Source organism: Oncorhynchus masou, chromosome 9 (genome assembly GCF_036934945.1).
Source record: "Oncorhynchus masou masou isolate Uvic2021 chromosome 9, UVic_Omas_1.1, whole genome shotgun sequence".
Classification (NCBI taxonomy): Eukaryota; Metazoa; Chordata; class Actinopteri; order Salmoniformes; family Salmonidae; genus Oncorhynchus; species Oncorhynchus masou.
This window is the reverse complement of record NC_088220.1, coordinates 13,041,802-13,057,912: the sequence shown is the minus strand read 5'-3', so window position 1 is coordinate 13,057,912 and position 16,111 is coordinate 13,041,802.

Sequence of the window (16,111 nt, the reverse complement as noted above, 5' to 3'; positions counted from 1 at the left end):
TGGATCAGTCAACTATTAACTCATGCAAGTGCCCACTGTCAGTGCTTCCTCTCCAAGAGAAACTGTAGCTTAGTAAGAGTCAGGCTGAAGGATTCTGAACAGATTGTCATTGTCCATGTATACAGTACAGGGCATACTCTTCTTGCCCCACTTTCACTGAATTCACTCCTTTTAAATACAGTCAATCAGTGGACTCTGCAGGTGTTGGTGTTGTCCTGGAGACATGCATGAACTGGAGAGGTATGATTGGATTCTCATCAAACACACACTGAGAGACCCATATCTGAGACTGTCTGGTATGGTGCACCATCATGCCAGGGCCAAGACAATAAGGGAAGTGAAGAGAGGAGGAAATGAGGAGGAGGACAAGAAGAGGGGAAAAGAGCAGGAGAAGAGAGAGGTGATGAGAAGAAAGGAGAGGAGAACAGAAGAGGATAAAAGAAAATGAACGGGAGGAGAGGATAAGAGAAACGGGAGGAGAGTATAAGAGGAACGGGAGGAGAGGATAAGAGGAACGGGAGGAGGGGATAAGAGAAACGGGAGGAGGGGATAAGAGGAACAGGAGGAGAGGATAAGAGGAACGGGAGGAGAGGATAAGAGGAACGGGAGGAGACGATTAGAGAAACGGGAGGAGAGGATAAGAGGAACGGGAGGAGAGGATAAGAGGAACGGGAGGAGAGGATAAGAGGAACGGGAGGAGAGGATAAGAGGAACGGGAGGAGACGATTAGAGAAACGGGAGGAGACGATAAGAGAAACGGGAGGAGAGGATAAGAGGAACGTGAGGAGACGATTAGAGAAACGGGAGAGAGGATAAGAGGAATGGGAGGAGGGGATAAGGGGAACGGGAGGAGAGGATAAGAGAACGGGAGGAGAGGATAAGAGAAACGGGAGGAGAGGATAAGAGGAACGGGAGGAGAGGATAAGAGAAACGGGAGGAGAGGATAAGAGGAACGGGAGGAGAAGATAGAGAAACGGGAGGAGAAAAGAGAAACGGGAGGAGGGGATAAGAGGAACGGGAGGAGAGGATAAGAGAAACGGGAGGAGAAGATAAGAGAAACGGGAGGAGAGGATAAGAGGAACGGGAGGAGAGGATAAGAGAAACGGGAGGAGAGGATAAGAGAACGGGAGGAGAGGATAAGAGAAACGGGAGGAGAGGATAAGAGAAACGGGAGGAGAGGATAAGAGGAACGGGAGGAGAAGATAAGAGAAACGGGAGGAGGGGATAAGAGGAGCGGGAGGAGAGGATAAGAGGAACGGGAGGAGAGGATAAGAGGAACAGGAGGAGAGGATAAGAGGAACAGGAGGAGAGGATAAGAGGAACGGGAGGAGAGGATAAGAGGAACAGGAGGAGAGGATAAGAGGAACGGGAGGAGGGGATAAGAGGAGCCGGAGGAGAGTATAAGAGGAACGGGACGAGGGGATAAGAGGAGCGGGAGGAGAGGATAAGAGGAACGGGAGGAGAGGATAAGAGGAACAGGAGGAGAGGATAAGAGGAACGGGAGGAGGGGATAAGAGGAACGGGAGGAGAGGATAAGAGGAACGGGGAGGAGAGGATAAGAGGAACAGGAGGAGGGGATAAGGGGAACGGGAGGAGAGGATAAGAGGAACAGGAGGAGGGGATAAGAGGAACGGGAGGAGAGGATAAGGGGAACGGGAGGAGAGGATAAGAGGAACGGGAGGAGGGGATAAGAGGAACGGGAGGAGAGGATAAGAGGAACGGGAGGAGGGGATAAGAGGAACGGGAGGAGAGGATAAGGGGAACGGGAGGAGAGGATAAGAGGAACGGGAGGAGGGGATAAGAGGAACGGGAGGAGAGTAGGTGTGTGTGTGTGGATGTGTTTAAGACTAGAAGTCCCCAAAATAATATTTAACAAACAAAAATTTGACCAACTGGGGGCATTTTGCTAGTTCCCACAAGGAAAATGGTTATTTCTAGGTTATAATTAGTGTTAGGGTTAGAATTCGGGTTAGTAGTTTATGGTTAGGGTTACGAGTTAGGGTTAGGTAAAATATGATTTGAATGGGAATCAGTTGTGTTAGAGCTAGGGGCTTTTTGACAGCACCCCTTTTGATTTGAACAAAACCTACCATACATATTTGCCCATTGTAGAAGTGCTCAGAAAGTGACTTTTTAAACCTGAATGACAAAACATTCAAGAGATAAAGGTGTTCAAAGTTAACCCATTTTGCATACCCCACCATACCATGAGACATCCGTGTCTTCATCACTGGAAAAAATAAATATAATTTTAAAGCTTATGAACAGGGTTTTCAAACTATGTTATGATAAAAAAAATAATAACACTGTTTTTAAACTTTTAACGTCAATTAAATGTGTAACTCAGATTTTTTTCTTCTTATTAGCATATGTTGTAGCTTAGACCACATTTTACATCATTTTAGGTTTCTGTGTTGTGACAACCATCAGTTGAGACACAGCATGCTCTTGAATACAGGGTGGGTGTCATGTTTTAGCTGATAAATGTACTGAAATGGGAATACAATTGAAGTATCAGTTTTCAAGTAGCACCGCACATATGGTGTTGGAGGTCCACACATCAGAGAATGTTGACTTGAATGGCAATATCTGTTGTTTTAAATGACACTGTCAATCCTCCATAGGAAACCTATTGAAATCATTGAAACATACATAACAGAATAGACATGACCATTCCACCCACGGCATTCGACGTGGGTGGATTGGCGGTCATCTTTGTGGTAGTTATTAGAAGTTAAACATTCAACTAAAGTCAATTTCAATGGTGTACCAGCTAAATTTCAGTGGTCTGAATGGATAGGTCCATTCTGTGAATTATATTTCTATGATTGATTGACACCCACACTGAAGGTGAATTCCATTCTGTGAATTATATTTCTATGATTGAAATGACGCCCACCCTGAAGGGATAGGTCCATTCTATGAATTATATTTCTATGATTGAAATAGCACCCACCCTGAAGGTGAATTCCATTCTGTGAATTATAGTTCTATGATTGAAATGACACCCACCCTGAAGGGATAGGTCCATTCTATGAATTATATTTCTATGATTGAAATGGCACCCACCCTGAAGGGATAGGTTCATTCTATGAATTATATTTCTATGATTGAAATTACACCCACCCTGAAGGGATAGGTCCATTCTATGAATTATATTTCTATGATTGAAATGGCACCCACCCTGAAGGGATAGGTTCATTCTATTAATTATAGTTCTATGATTGAAATTACACCCACCCTGAAGGGATGGGACCATTCTATGAATTATATTTCTATGGTTGAAATTGCACCCACCCTGAAGGGATAGGTTCATTCTGTGAATTATATTTCTATGATTAAAATTACGCCCACCCTGAAGTGATAGAAATATAATTCACAGAATGAACCTATGGTTGAAATTACACCCAACCTGAAGGGATAGGTTCATTCTATGAATTTCACCCACCCTGAAGGGATAGGTTCATTCTATGAATTATATTTCTATGGTTGAAATTACACCCACCCTGAAGGGATAGGACCATTCTATGAATTATATTTCTATGATTGAAATGTATTCAAGAGCATGTTCTGTCTCAATCAATGATGGGCACAACACAAAAAAACTCAGATTAGGTGAAATAGGGTCTAAAATACAACATAGGAGTTTATGCATTTTTAGATAATTTACATTAATGGTTTAAAAATGATGATTATTGTTAAAAAAATAAAAATAATAATAAAATAGTTTGACAAGCTTTTAAATGATATCAAACTCAACCATTCATCTCTCCAGTGATGAAGACATGGATGTTTCATGGTAGGGTATGCAAAATGGGTCAACTTCGAGCAGCTTTATCTTCTGAATGTTTTGCTGTTCAGGTCCAAAACATCACTTTCTGACCACTTCTTCCATGGACAAACATGTATGGAAAGTTTTGTTTAAACCAAAAGGGATGTTGTCAAAAAAGTGATTGAATTCAAATGGATTTAACCATGAGGAATGTTGGTCCAAAGTTGCTACCAGCTATATGCCAATATGCTCCAGACCACTTGGCAGAGGCAGTGATGTGATCTTATGTAAGCTGCAGTGATAGGCTACTGACACTAGCCTATAAGCTACTCGGCCCACCACTATGACTAGCCCCAAATATAATAAACATGTAATTGAGATTTATATTGCACTGCGTGCTATCTGTTGTTTTTGCCAAATGTGTCAAGCAACGTTTTATGCGTGGTTTTGGCACGGGTTCGGATTTGCCTAATAAGCTCCTATTTTTAGTCTGGCCATGCAATCACATGCACATTTAGGTTATACCGCATAGTCTTCTAATTGTTTACCAAAGTTATGATGGTCATGCCACGACTCGGAAATATTCCCGTCTGGTTTGATTATTTATCGTTTTAAATTGGCCTGCAGTGCTGCGAGCGGGATGAATCGTGCTAAATTGACCACATCTGTGGAAAAAACGGAACGAGATGCAGCTTGGCCATCTCGAGGAATTCAGAGCCGCTGAGAAATAGTCGTTTTGGCGAAGTTCCCGCTAAAGCTGAAAATAGCCCGGAGAGACTCACAGACAGTGAGAGCAGTGGTAAGGTTTTACTCGGCAGCCACACGAATCGGAACGGAATGAGATGAGCAACGGGAATCCGAGAGTGTTATCTTGATAAATAGATGAACGGAAGAATCTACATCTCCACTTTAAACGACAGTGTGCTTATTCTTTCTCTCTGAAAACAAAACATTGCCTACTTTAGCCTATGTAACGTGACGTAGGATATAACCTAACATTATTAAACACCATAACAGTGACATAAAACGATCCACCTCTCAAGGAACCCTGGGTGCACGAATGATCACTTTTGGAAGCAGTGTAGGTGTTGTGTATGTCTTGTTTGTTTCTCTACTCCGCTGGCCCGCTGCCTGTAGGTTGGCTGTACCTTCCACGGTTTGGAATCTCCTTCTGAATCCACGTCTGTCCAAACCCTACCCATGCTGCGAACACACCCTCGATCTAGGCCAATCAGCGCGGAGCAGGGCCCCGCAGGCTGGTAATGGCGCGGAGGCAGACTGGCCAGCAAGCAGACTTGCCCGCGGATGATAGACTACAACCAACCATGTATTTAGCACTTCTTAGATCCCAAAATATGTCTTAGGAAAGACAGAATGCAGGTACTCTACCGTTCAAAAGTTTGGGGTCACTTAGAAATGTTCTTGTTTTTTTAAAGAATATCATTTTTTGGGGCTTTTAATAACCCTGTCAACATCTTGACTATATTTCCTATTCATTTTACAACTAATTTCATGTATGTTTTCATGGAAAACAAGGACATTACTAAGTGATCCGAAACTTTTGAACGGTAGTGTATGTCCAGATCGTGTCATTCATTAGGGCTATTCACAATGACTACATATAGGTAACCTACGGTGTCTGTATTCTCTTTTACAGTGATATAACGCTTTTAGTTTTAAACCCAATGCATGGGAATGAGTCAGACCCATATACCCACTGAGCACAGACACTAATTCAAAGTATATTCCACGTTGGTTGAAATGACGTGGAAACAACAATTTAACCAGGTATGTGCCCAGTGGGTAGCTGAGGAAGATACACGTATACAGAACAAAAATATAAAGGCAACATTCAATAATTTCAAAGATTTGACTGAGTTACAGTTCATATAAGGAAATCAATCAACTAAAATAATTGGCCCTCATCTATGGATTTCACATAACTGGGAATACAGATATGCATCTGTTGGTTAGAGATACCTTAATAAAAGGTATAGATGTGGATAAGAAAACCAGTCAGTATCTGGTGTGACCACCATTTTCCTCATGCAGCTAGACACATCTTCGCATGGAATTGATCAGGTTGTTGATGGTGGCCTGTGAAATATTGTCCCACTCCTCTTCAATAACTGTGTGAATTTACTGGATATTGGCGGGAACTTGAACATGCTGTCGTGCACGTCGATCCAGAGCATCCCAAACATGCTCAATGGGTGACATGTCTGGTGAGTATGCAGGCCATGGAAGAACTGGGACTTTTCAGCTTCCATGAATTGTGTACAGATCCTTGTGACATGGGGCCGTGCATTATCATGCTGAAACATGAGGTGATGGCGGCGGATGAATGGCACGACAATGGGCCTCAGCATCTCATCACTGTGTCTCTGTGCATTCACAGAGCTATTATGTCATGTGCGAAATGAGCAATTATGTCATGGTGCCAGTTAGCATAGGCCTATCCAACAGAGTCACTACCTCAGTGGTGAAAGAAGCCAGACTGATTTTTCAGAGACCTTGACCCCCTTCAGCCCATTTCTAGACCCATCAAGATGTCAAGTGGTCTCTGTGTCAATAGGATCATGATTATATTTCAACATTAATTGTTGAGATGAGGAGATTGGCGGTTGTGAAGTGGTCGCTGTATGGTCAGTATTGTTGAGATGAGGAGATTGGCGGTTGTGAAGTGGTCGCTGTATGGTCAGTATTGTTGAGATGAGGAGATTGGCGGTTGTGAAGTGGTCGCTGTATGGTCAGTATTGTGGAGATGAGGAGATTGGCGGTTGTGAAGTGGTCGCTGTATGGTCAGTATTGTTGAGATGAGGAGATTGGCGGTTGTGAAGTTGTCGCTGTATGGTCAGTATTGTGGAGATGAGGAGATTGGCGGTTGTGAAGTGGTCGCTGTATGGTCAGTATTGTTTAGATGAGGAGATTGGCGGTTGTGAAGTTGTCGCTGTATGGTCAGTATTGTGGAGATGAGGAGATTGGCGGTTGTGAAGTGGTCGCTGTATGGTCAGTATTGTGGAGATGAGGAGATTGGCGGTTGTGAAGTGGTCGCTGTATGGTCAGTATTGTGGAGATGAGGAGATTGGCGGTTGTGAAGTGGTCGCTGTATGGTCAGTATTGTGGAGATGAGGAGTCAGTATTGTTGAGATGAGGATGGCGGTTGTGAAGTGGTCGCTGTATGGTCAGTATTGTGGAGATGAGGAGATTGGCGGTTGTGAAGTGGTCGCTGTATGGTCAGTATTGTGGAGATGAGGAGATTGGTGGTTGTGAAGTGGTCGCTGTATGAATAGGATAATATTATATTCTCAGGTCATCTCTCTTTCATTGCTCCATGTTATTGGATGTCAGTCACATGCTGGTTCCCTGTTTAGAATTTCACCCATGACTTTATGGGTCCTTCTCTTGCCCATGCAGTCAGCATTCTGTTTTTCTGATCATCCATAGTGGTAGGGTTAGGACATTTTTATACATACACTTTAATGCCGATATTGACAGATTCTTTCAGGAGTCTGTTTCTAACAAAACTTTCCAATCAATGCATCTTCATTTAATTACTTCCAACTCTGAATGCCCATCCCAGGCAATTCCTCATTTCCAGAGTATAGGATGAACAGTCCATTATAAATGAGCTCAGAGGTAGGAAACATACTATATGACTGATGTTGTCACTAATAGCAAAAATAATAAAGGTAGGGAGGAAAATACATCATAGGTGATGAATTAATGCTATATCCAATGCCTAACATTAGGATACACTACAATACAATATGATGGAGAGGGTGGATCCTAAGTCTTAGGATAAACTACAATACATCACAATTTACAATTAAAATAACTTTCAGTGATGCCTCTCAAAGTAACTCTTGAAGAAGGAATGGAACTTCCTGAGAGACAGGAAATGCAGGCTATTGTCAAAAGCCATGAACAAAGTGCCTTTGATTTCCGTCAGACATTATGAGTACCCTACATTTCAATAAAACATTCAATTTAACAGTTGAATCACATAGAGGATATATGCTTTAACTAAACTAAACCATGTCAAGATGCACACTTAAGTCAAGAAAACCTCAATGCTGGTGGATCAGTGTGGTCACTCAAGATCCAAGGCGATATTCGACGTTCATCCAGGTCCCCAGGACGTCAGGAGATGCACTCAAAACCGGCCACTAGGGGCAACGGTGAGTGCTATAGAGCTTGCCAGCTTGTAGTCCTAAAACCTGGAATGAGTTATCTCTGGTTCGTTCAGCCATTTCTATGGGGAAATAATAGGGGTTTTGAATAAACAACGTAAATAAGGTCTGAGGTTAACACACAGGCTTAGGAGATCTTATACATTTTGTTCTATGAGATAAAATCAGTCAGTTAACATGACCTTGATGAATTATGACCTTTTGTGTTCTTTATTTGCTTTTTTTATTCCATAACTGCTTCAAAAGTCACAAAAAGTGAAGTTAGCTGATGAAGATTATTTCATAGAACAAAACGTATAAGATCTACATATTTTCATCGTTTATCCAAAAACCTTACAAAAACTCCATTCATTTTCCCATAGGCTCCCAGTGCCAGGTACTCTTTTATTTATTTATATTTTATAACCTGTCTCAAACCTTACTTTAACCATTCGGAATGAATGTCCAAACTTAACCGTCAAAATTTGACGTTTATCGGTAAGATCTTGTTGAGTGGCTAGCCATGCTGGCAGCCAGCAGATGCATCGTGCACTAGGTTCAGATCTGTGACAGCTACTTAAAGATCTTAAGACCGTTATCGTCGCCTTTAATTCCAAACACATTTGCATTACCGTTAAATGTTCTCACATGCAGAGCAGAAGCCTCTCACGGTTTAGCGGTTGGTTTCGTGTCACTGAGAGTGGTCTGTCTGTCTCTGTGCTATTTCAATAACACACAAATCTCATTTATCGTGTGTATGTCGCTCATTTTGACGTGGCCCCTTTGCAGTGACACAGTCCAGAAAGTGGGGAGGAATGCTTTGAGTACAGTAACATTGATGAGCTGTGACTTATGGTGTGTTTGTGTGGGTGTGTGATGTGTTGTATAAGGGTCTGGAGATAAAATCATGCAGTGTGGGTCAAACCCCTTCATGAAACCACACCATGAGGATCAGTGTGTGTGTGCGTGTGTGTGTGTGTGTGTGTGTGTGTGTGTGTGTGTATGTGTGTGTGTGAGTTTCAAGTTTTAATGTCACATGCACAAGTCCAGTGAAATGCCTTTCTTGCAGCTCTGATCCCAACAACAAAGTAATCAATATCAATGTAGTACTAACAATAACACGGTAGAACAAGAAGTATTCACACCCCTTGACTTTTTCCACATTTTGTTACGTTACAGCCTTATTCTAAAATGGATTAAATAGTTTTCCCCCTCATCAATCTACACACAATACCCCAGAATGACAATGCAAAGGTGTTAAGAAATTGAAATCACATTTGCATAAGTATTCAGACCCTTTACTCAGTAATTTGTTGAAGCACCTTTGGCAGTGATTACCGCCCCAAGTCTTCTTGGGTAAGACGCTACAAACTTGGTACACCTGTAATTAGGTAGTTCCTCCTATTCCTATCTGCATATCCTCTCAAGCTCTGTCAGGTTGTATGGGGAGCATCTCTGCACAGCGATGTTCAGGTCTCTCTAGAGATGTTCGATCGGGTTCAAGTCCAGACTTTGGCTGGGCCCCTCAAGTACATTCAGATACTTGTCCCAAAGCCACTGCTGCATTGTCTTGGCTGTGTGCTTAGGGTCGTTGTCCTGTTGGAAGGTGAACCTTCGCCCCAGTCTTAGGTTATGAGCGCTCTGGAGCAGGTTTTCATCAAGGATGTCAATGTACTTTTCTCCATTCATCTTTCCCTCGATCCTGAATTGTCTCCCAGTCCCTGCCGCTGAAAAACCTCCCCACAGCATGATGTTGCTACCACCATGCTTCACTGTAGGGATCACGCCAGATTTCCTCCAGTCATGACACTTGGCATTCAGGCCAAAGAGTTCAATCTTGGTTTCATCAGACCAGAGAATCTTGTTTCTCATGGTCTGAGAGTCCTTTAGGTGCCTTTTGTCAACTCTATGCGGGTTGTCATGTGCCTTTTACCGAGGAGTGGCTTCCATCTGGCCACTCTACCACAAAGCCCTGATTGGTGGAGTGCTGCAGAGATGGTTCTCCCATCTCCACAGTGGAACTCTGGAGCTCTGTCAGAGTGACCATCGGGTTCTTGGTCACCTCCCTGACCAAGGCCCTTCTCCCCCGATTTCTCCGTTTCCCAGATTGCCAGCTCTAGGAAGAGTCTTTGTGGTTCCAAACTTCTTCCATTTAAGAATGATGGAGGCCACTGTGTTCTTGGGGACCTTCAATGGTGCACAAATGTTTTTGTACACTTCCCCAGATCTGTGCTTCGACACAATCCTGTCTCTGAGTTCTACAGACAATTCCTTCGACCTCATACCTTAGTTTTTGCTCTGACATGCACTGTCAACTTTGGAACCTTATATAGACAGGTGTGTCCCTTTCCAAATCATGTCCAATCAATGGAATTCAATCAAGTTGTAGAAACATATAAAGGATGATCAATGGAAGCAGGATGCACTTGAGCTCAATTTTGAGTCTCATAGTAAAGGGTCTGAATACTTATATAAATAAGGTGTTTATTTATTTATTTTCTTCAGAAATGTGCTAAAATTGATAAAAACCTGTTTTCAGTTTGTCATTATGGGGTATTGTGTGTAGATTGATGGGAATTTTTATTTTATTTAATCCATTGTAGAATATGGCTGTAACATAACAAAATGTGCAAAAAGTCAAGTGCACTGCATGTGAGTGTGTTTGCCTGTGTGTAGAGTCAGTGTAAATGTGTGTGCATGTCATGTGTGTGTGAGCAAATCAAGTGAGTTTTTGTGTGTGTGTTTGTGTTTGTGTGTTGGAATGTCAGTGTGCATGAGTGTGTAGAATCCTGTGTGTCACGACTCCACCCTGTGTTGGGTCGGACTATTTTTCTGTCAATTTATTCGCCTATTGTTTTGGGAGTTCGTTTGGGAATCCAAATAAAGACGGTTTCCCCAGTTCCTCTGCCCTCTGTAATTGACTCTGCACCCACCACTCCAGGCGATTGTGACAGAATCCCGCATCACAAATGGAGTCAGCAGGAGCAGCTGCACCTCCTCTCCCATCTATGGAGGAGCGAGTCCTCCATCATACAGCCATTCTCCACCGTATCGGGTCGGCAATGGACCAGATGATGGAGAGGATGGACCGATGGGAGAGGAGTGGCCTCCCTACCTCACCCCCCGTTCCCCTTCTGCCAGCACCACCTACCCCTCCTCCGGCGTCCGGATCAGGTGCTCTGCGTTTGGCGCTCCCCAGGGAGTACGATGGAACGGTGGCTAGGTGCCAGGGGTTCTTACTACAGCTGGAGCTGTACCTGGCCACCGTTCGTCCGACTCCCTCAGGGGAGGAGAGCGTGAGCGTCCTCGTCTCCTGTCTGACGGATCGAGCCCTGGAGTGGGCCAACGCAGTGTGGAATGGCCCAGATTCGGCGAGGGATCACTACCCCGAGTTCACCCGCCGGTTCTGGGCCGTGTTTGACCACCCACCGGAAGGCCGAGCAGCGAGTGAACGGCTGTTTCACCTGCGACAGGAGACGAGGAGCGCGCAGGACTTTGCGCTGGAGTTCCGGACCTTGGCCACTGAAGCGGGGTGGAACGGCAGGGCCCTGATGGACCACTATCGCTGTAGCCTCCAGGAGGACATCCGCAGGGAGCTAGCTTGTCGGGACGCCACTCTCTCCCTCGACAAACTTATTGACATGTCCATCCGACTAGACAACCTGCTGGCTGCCCGTGGGTGTCCAGAACGGGCCCTGTTGGTTCCACTTCCAGGCCCTCCCGCTCCAATCCCCATGGAGTTAGGGGGGGGCGGATCGAGGGGGACCGGAGGAGGAGGCTCCTCCTGCACCAGGTGTGGTCAGAGAGGACACACTGCCGATCGGTGCTGGAGGAGCTCTTCTGGGAGTCAGGATGGTAGGCAGAGCACTCCTCGTTCACCCCAGGTGAGTCAGCACGGGGGGTGAGGTAGGGAGGCCTCTCCTCTCCCTCTCCCATCGGTCCATCCTCTCCATCATCTGGTCCATCAGCACCTGACTCACCCAGAGTTAGTCATATGTTCCTACTAATTTCTTTTCCGGTGTTTTTCTCCCTCTATACAGCATCAGGAGCTATTTGATTCAGGCGCAGCTGGGAACTTTATGGATCATGAGCTCGCGTTAAGGCTAGGGATTCCCCTGGTGTCATTAGACCAACCTTTCCCGTGCACTCCTTAGATAGCTGACCATTAGGGTCAGGAGTAATTAGGGAGGCTACGGTGCCGCTGGACATGGTAACGCAGGGGGATCATAAGGAGAGGATTAGTCTCTTCCTTATTGATTCACCTGCATTTCCAGTGGTGCTGGGGATTCCCTGGCTGACTAATCACGACCCTAAGATTTCATGTAGACAGGGGGCTCTCCGAGGGTGGTCAGAGGAGTGTTCAGGTAGGTGCATAGGAGTTTCCATCGGTGCGACGACGGTGGAGAGTCCAGACCAGGTTTCCACTGTGCGCAATCCCTCTGAATATGCCGATTTGGCTATCGCCTTCTGTAAGAAGAGGGCGACCCAATTACCACCTCATCGACGAGGGGATTGCGCAATAAACCTCCTGGTAAACGCTGCACTTCCCAGGAGTCATGTGTACCCGTTGTCCCAGGAGGAGACAGTGGCTATGGAGACATATGTCACTGAATCTCTGAGACAGGGGTACATTCGGCCCTCCACGTCACCCGTCTCCTCGAGCTTCTTTTTTGTGAAGAAAAAGGAGGGAGAACTGCGTCTGTGCATTGATTATAGGTCTAAATTCCATCACAGTGGGGTTTGGTTACCCGATACCTCTCATTGCCACAGCGGTGGAATCATTTCACGGGGCGCGTTTCTTTACAAAACTGGACCTTAGGAGTGCGTATAATTTGGTGTGTATCTGGGAAGGGAGATGAGTGGAAGACCGTGTTTAGTATCACATCTGGCCATTATGAGTACCTTGTCATGCCGTATGGGTTGAAGAATGCTCCAGCCGTTTTTCAATCTTTCGTAGACGAGATTCTCAGAGACATGCACGGGCAGGGTGTGGTAGTGTATATTGATGATATACTGATCTATTCTGCCACACGCGCCGCGCACGTGTCTCTGGTGTGTAGGGTACTTGGGCGACTGCTGGAGCATGACCTGTACGTCAAGGCTGAGAAATGTGTGTTCTCCAAACAAGCCATTTCCTTCCTGGGTTATCACATTTTCACCTCTGGGGTGGTGATGGAGTGTGACCGCGTTACAGCCGTTCGTAAATTGGCCGACTCCGACCACGGTAAAGGAGGTGCAGTGGTTTTTAGGGTTTGCCAATTACTACCAGAGGTTTATCCAGGGTTTTGGTCAGGTGGCTGCTCCCATTACCTGCAAGGCTCCTCGACACCTGCCTAGAGGGAGTTTACAGCCCCTCCCTGTTCCACAATGGCCTTGGTCGCATTTGTCGTGGATTTTCTCACGACCTTCCCCCGTGTCACGTTCTGACCATAGTTCTTTTGTGTTTTCTTTGTTTTAGTGTTGGTCAGGACGTGAGCTGAGTGGGCATTCTATGTTTTGTGTTTCTATGTTAGGTTTGTTGTTTGGCCTGATATGTTTCTCAATCAGAGGCAGGTGTTTGTCATTGTCTCTGATTGGAAACCATATTTAGGTAGCCTGTTTTGTGTTGGGTTTTGTGGGTGGTTGTCTTCTGTCTTTGTGTCTCTGCACCAGATAGGACTGTTTCGGTTTTCACATTTGTTATTTTGTATTTTGTAGTGTTCTCGTTTATTGTCTTTATTAAACATGTTGAACACTAACCACGCTGCATTTTGGTCCTCCTCTCCTTCAACGGAAGAAAACCGTTACACCCCGTCTCAGGAAAACACCACGATCCTGGTCGTTGTGGATCGGTTTTCTAAGTCCTGGCGTCTCATCCTGTTGCCCGGTCTCCCTATGACCCTACAGACTGCGTAGGCTCTGTTTACCCATGTCTTCCGGCACTACGGGGTGCTTCAGGACATCGTTTCTGATCGGGGTCCCCAGTTCACGTCCAGAGTTTGGAGGGCGTTCATGGAACGGCTGGGGGTCTCGTTCAGCCTGACCTCGGGTTTTTACCCCGAGAGTAATGGGCAGGAGGAGAGAGTGAACCAGGATGTGGGTAGGTTTCTGCGGTCGTATTGCCAGGACCGGCCTGGTGAATGGGCGAGGTATGTCCCATGGGCGGAGGTGGCTCAGAATTCCCTTCGCCACTCCTCTACTAACATGTCACCGTTCCAGTGCGTGTTGCGCTACCAGCCAGTCCTGGCTCCATGGCATCAGAGCCAAACCGAAGCTCCTGCGGTGGAGGAATGAGTGCAGCGCTCGAAGGACAGCCGTCCAGGAATCATTTATTAAACAAGCTAGTGGATGGCAGAAGAGGAGCGCTGACCAGCACCGCAGTGAGGCCCCGTGTTCACACCGGGGGACCGGGTCTGGCTCTTGACCCGAAACCTGTCCCTCCGCCTGCCCTGCCGGAAGCTGGGGCCGCAGTGTGTGGGGCCAAGTCCTGAGGAGGATAAATGAGGTGTGTTATAGGTTACAGCTTCCTCCTTACTATTGTATTAACCCCTCGTTTCCTGTGTCTCTCCTCAGGCCGGTGGTGGCTGGTCCCCTGCAGGAAGGTGAGGTGCTGGAGGTCCCTCCGCCCCCTCTGGACATCGAGGGGTCCCCGTCATACACTGTACGGCAGGGTAGCCTAGTGGTTAGAGCGTTGGACTAGTAACCGAAAGGATGCAAGTTCGAATCCCCGAGCTGACAAGGTACAAATCTGTCGTTCTGCCCCTGAACAGGCAGTTAACCCACTGTTCCTAGGCCGTCATTGAAAATAAGAATTTGTTCTTAACTGACTTGCCTAGTAAAATAAAGGTAAAATAAAATTCTGTACTCTAGATGCCAGGTGAAGGGCCTACAGTACCTCGTGGACTGGAAGGGGTACGGTCCGGAGGAGAGGTGCTGGGTACCGGTGGGGGATATTTCAGACCCTTCACTACTGAGGGACTTCCACCACCTCCACTCGGATTGCTCTGCGCCTCGAGGCCGGTGGCGGCACGCTGCGGGAGCCGCGCGTCAGTTGGGGGGGTACTGTCATGACTCCCACCGAAGATGGCTCCTCTGCCTGTTCTGGCGGCGCTCGGCGGTAATTGTCGCTAGTCTACTAGCTGCCACTGATCCCTTTTCTGTTCGTTTGGTCTTATTGGTTGCACCTGTCACTTATTTTGTTTATTGATTTATGTCTATTTAAGCCTGTTAGGCCCACCTATTGTTATGCGGGATTGTTTTCTGTTAGTCAGGGCGTTTGTGTTCCTGTCCGTTTGTGCCCTGTGTTGGGTCGGACTATTTTTCTGTCAATTTATTCGCCTATTGTTTTGGGAGTTTGTTTGGGAATCCAAAAAAAGACGGGTTCCCCAGTTCCTTTGCTCTCTGCAATTGACTCTACCACTCCAGGCGATTGTGACACTGTGAGTATGCATTAGAGACTACAGAAGTCAAAGTCAACTCAGATAGTCCGTGTAGCCATTTTGTTAGCTATTTAGTAGTCTTATGGCTGGTGGATGGAAGCTGTTCAGGAGCCTGTTGGTGTCAGACTTGATGTTCCGGTACCGCTTGCTGTGCGGAAGCAGAGGGAATGGTCTATAGCTTGGGTGGCTGTAGTCTTTAACGACTTCCCGGGCTTTCCTTTCACACCGTCTGATATAAAGGTCCTGGACGGTAGGGATCTCGGCCCCACTAATATACTGGGCTGTCTGCACCACCCTATGCAGCACCATGCGATCGAGGGCGGTGCTGTTGTCATACCAATGTACAATGGTGCAGCTGTAGAACTTTTAGAGGATTTGAGGACCCATTCCAAACCTTTTCTACCTCCTGAGAGGCAAGCGGCTCTTTCGCGTCTTCTTCATGACTGTGCGTTTGTGTGTAGACCATTTTATGTCCTTAGTGATTTGGACAATTGATTCAATTGATCCCTTCTCACTGCAGTACCGACTGATGTTAAATCCATAGGGGGTGATTCAATTGATCCCTTCTCACTGCAGTATAGACTGATGTTAAATCCATAGGGGGTGATTCAATTGATCCCTTCTCACTGCAGTTCAGACTGATGTTAAATCCATAGGGGCTGATTCTATTGGACCCTTCTCACTGCAGTTCTCTGCACCACTAACCGCAGAACAATTGACCTATATTTTGAACTTGACAATTGTTTCTG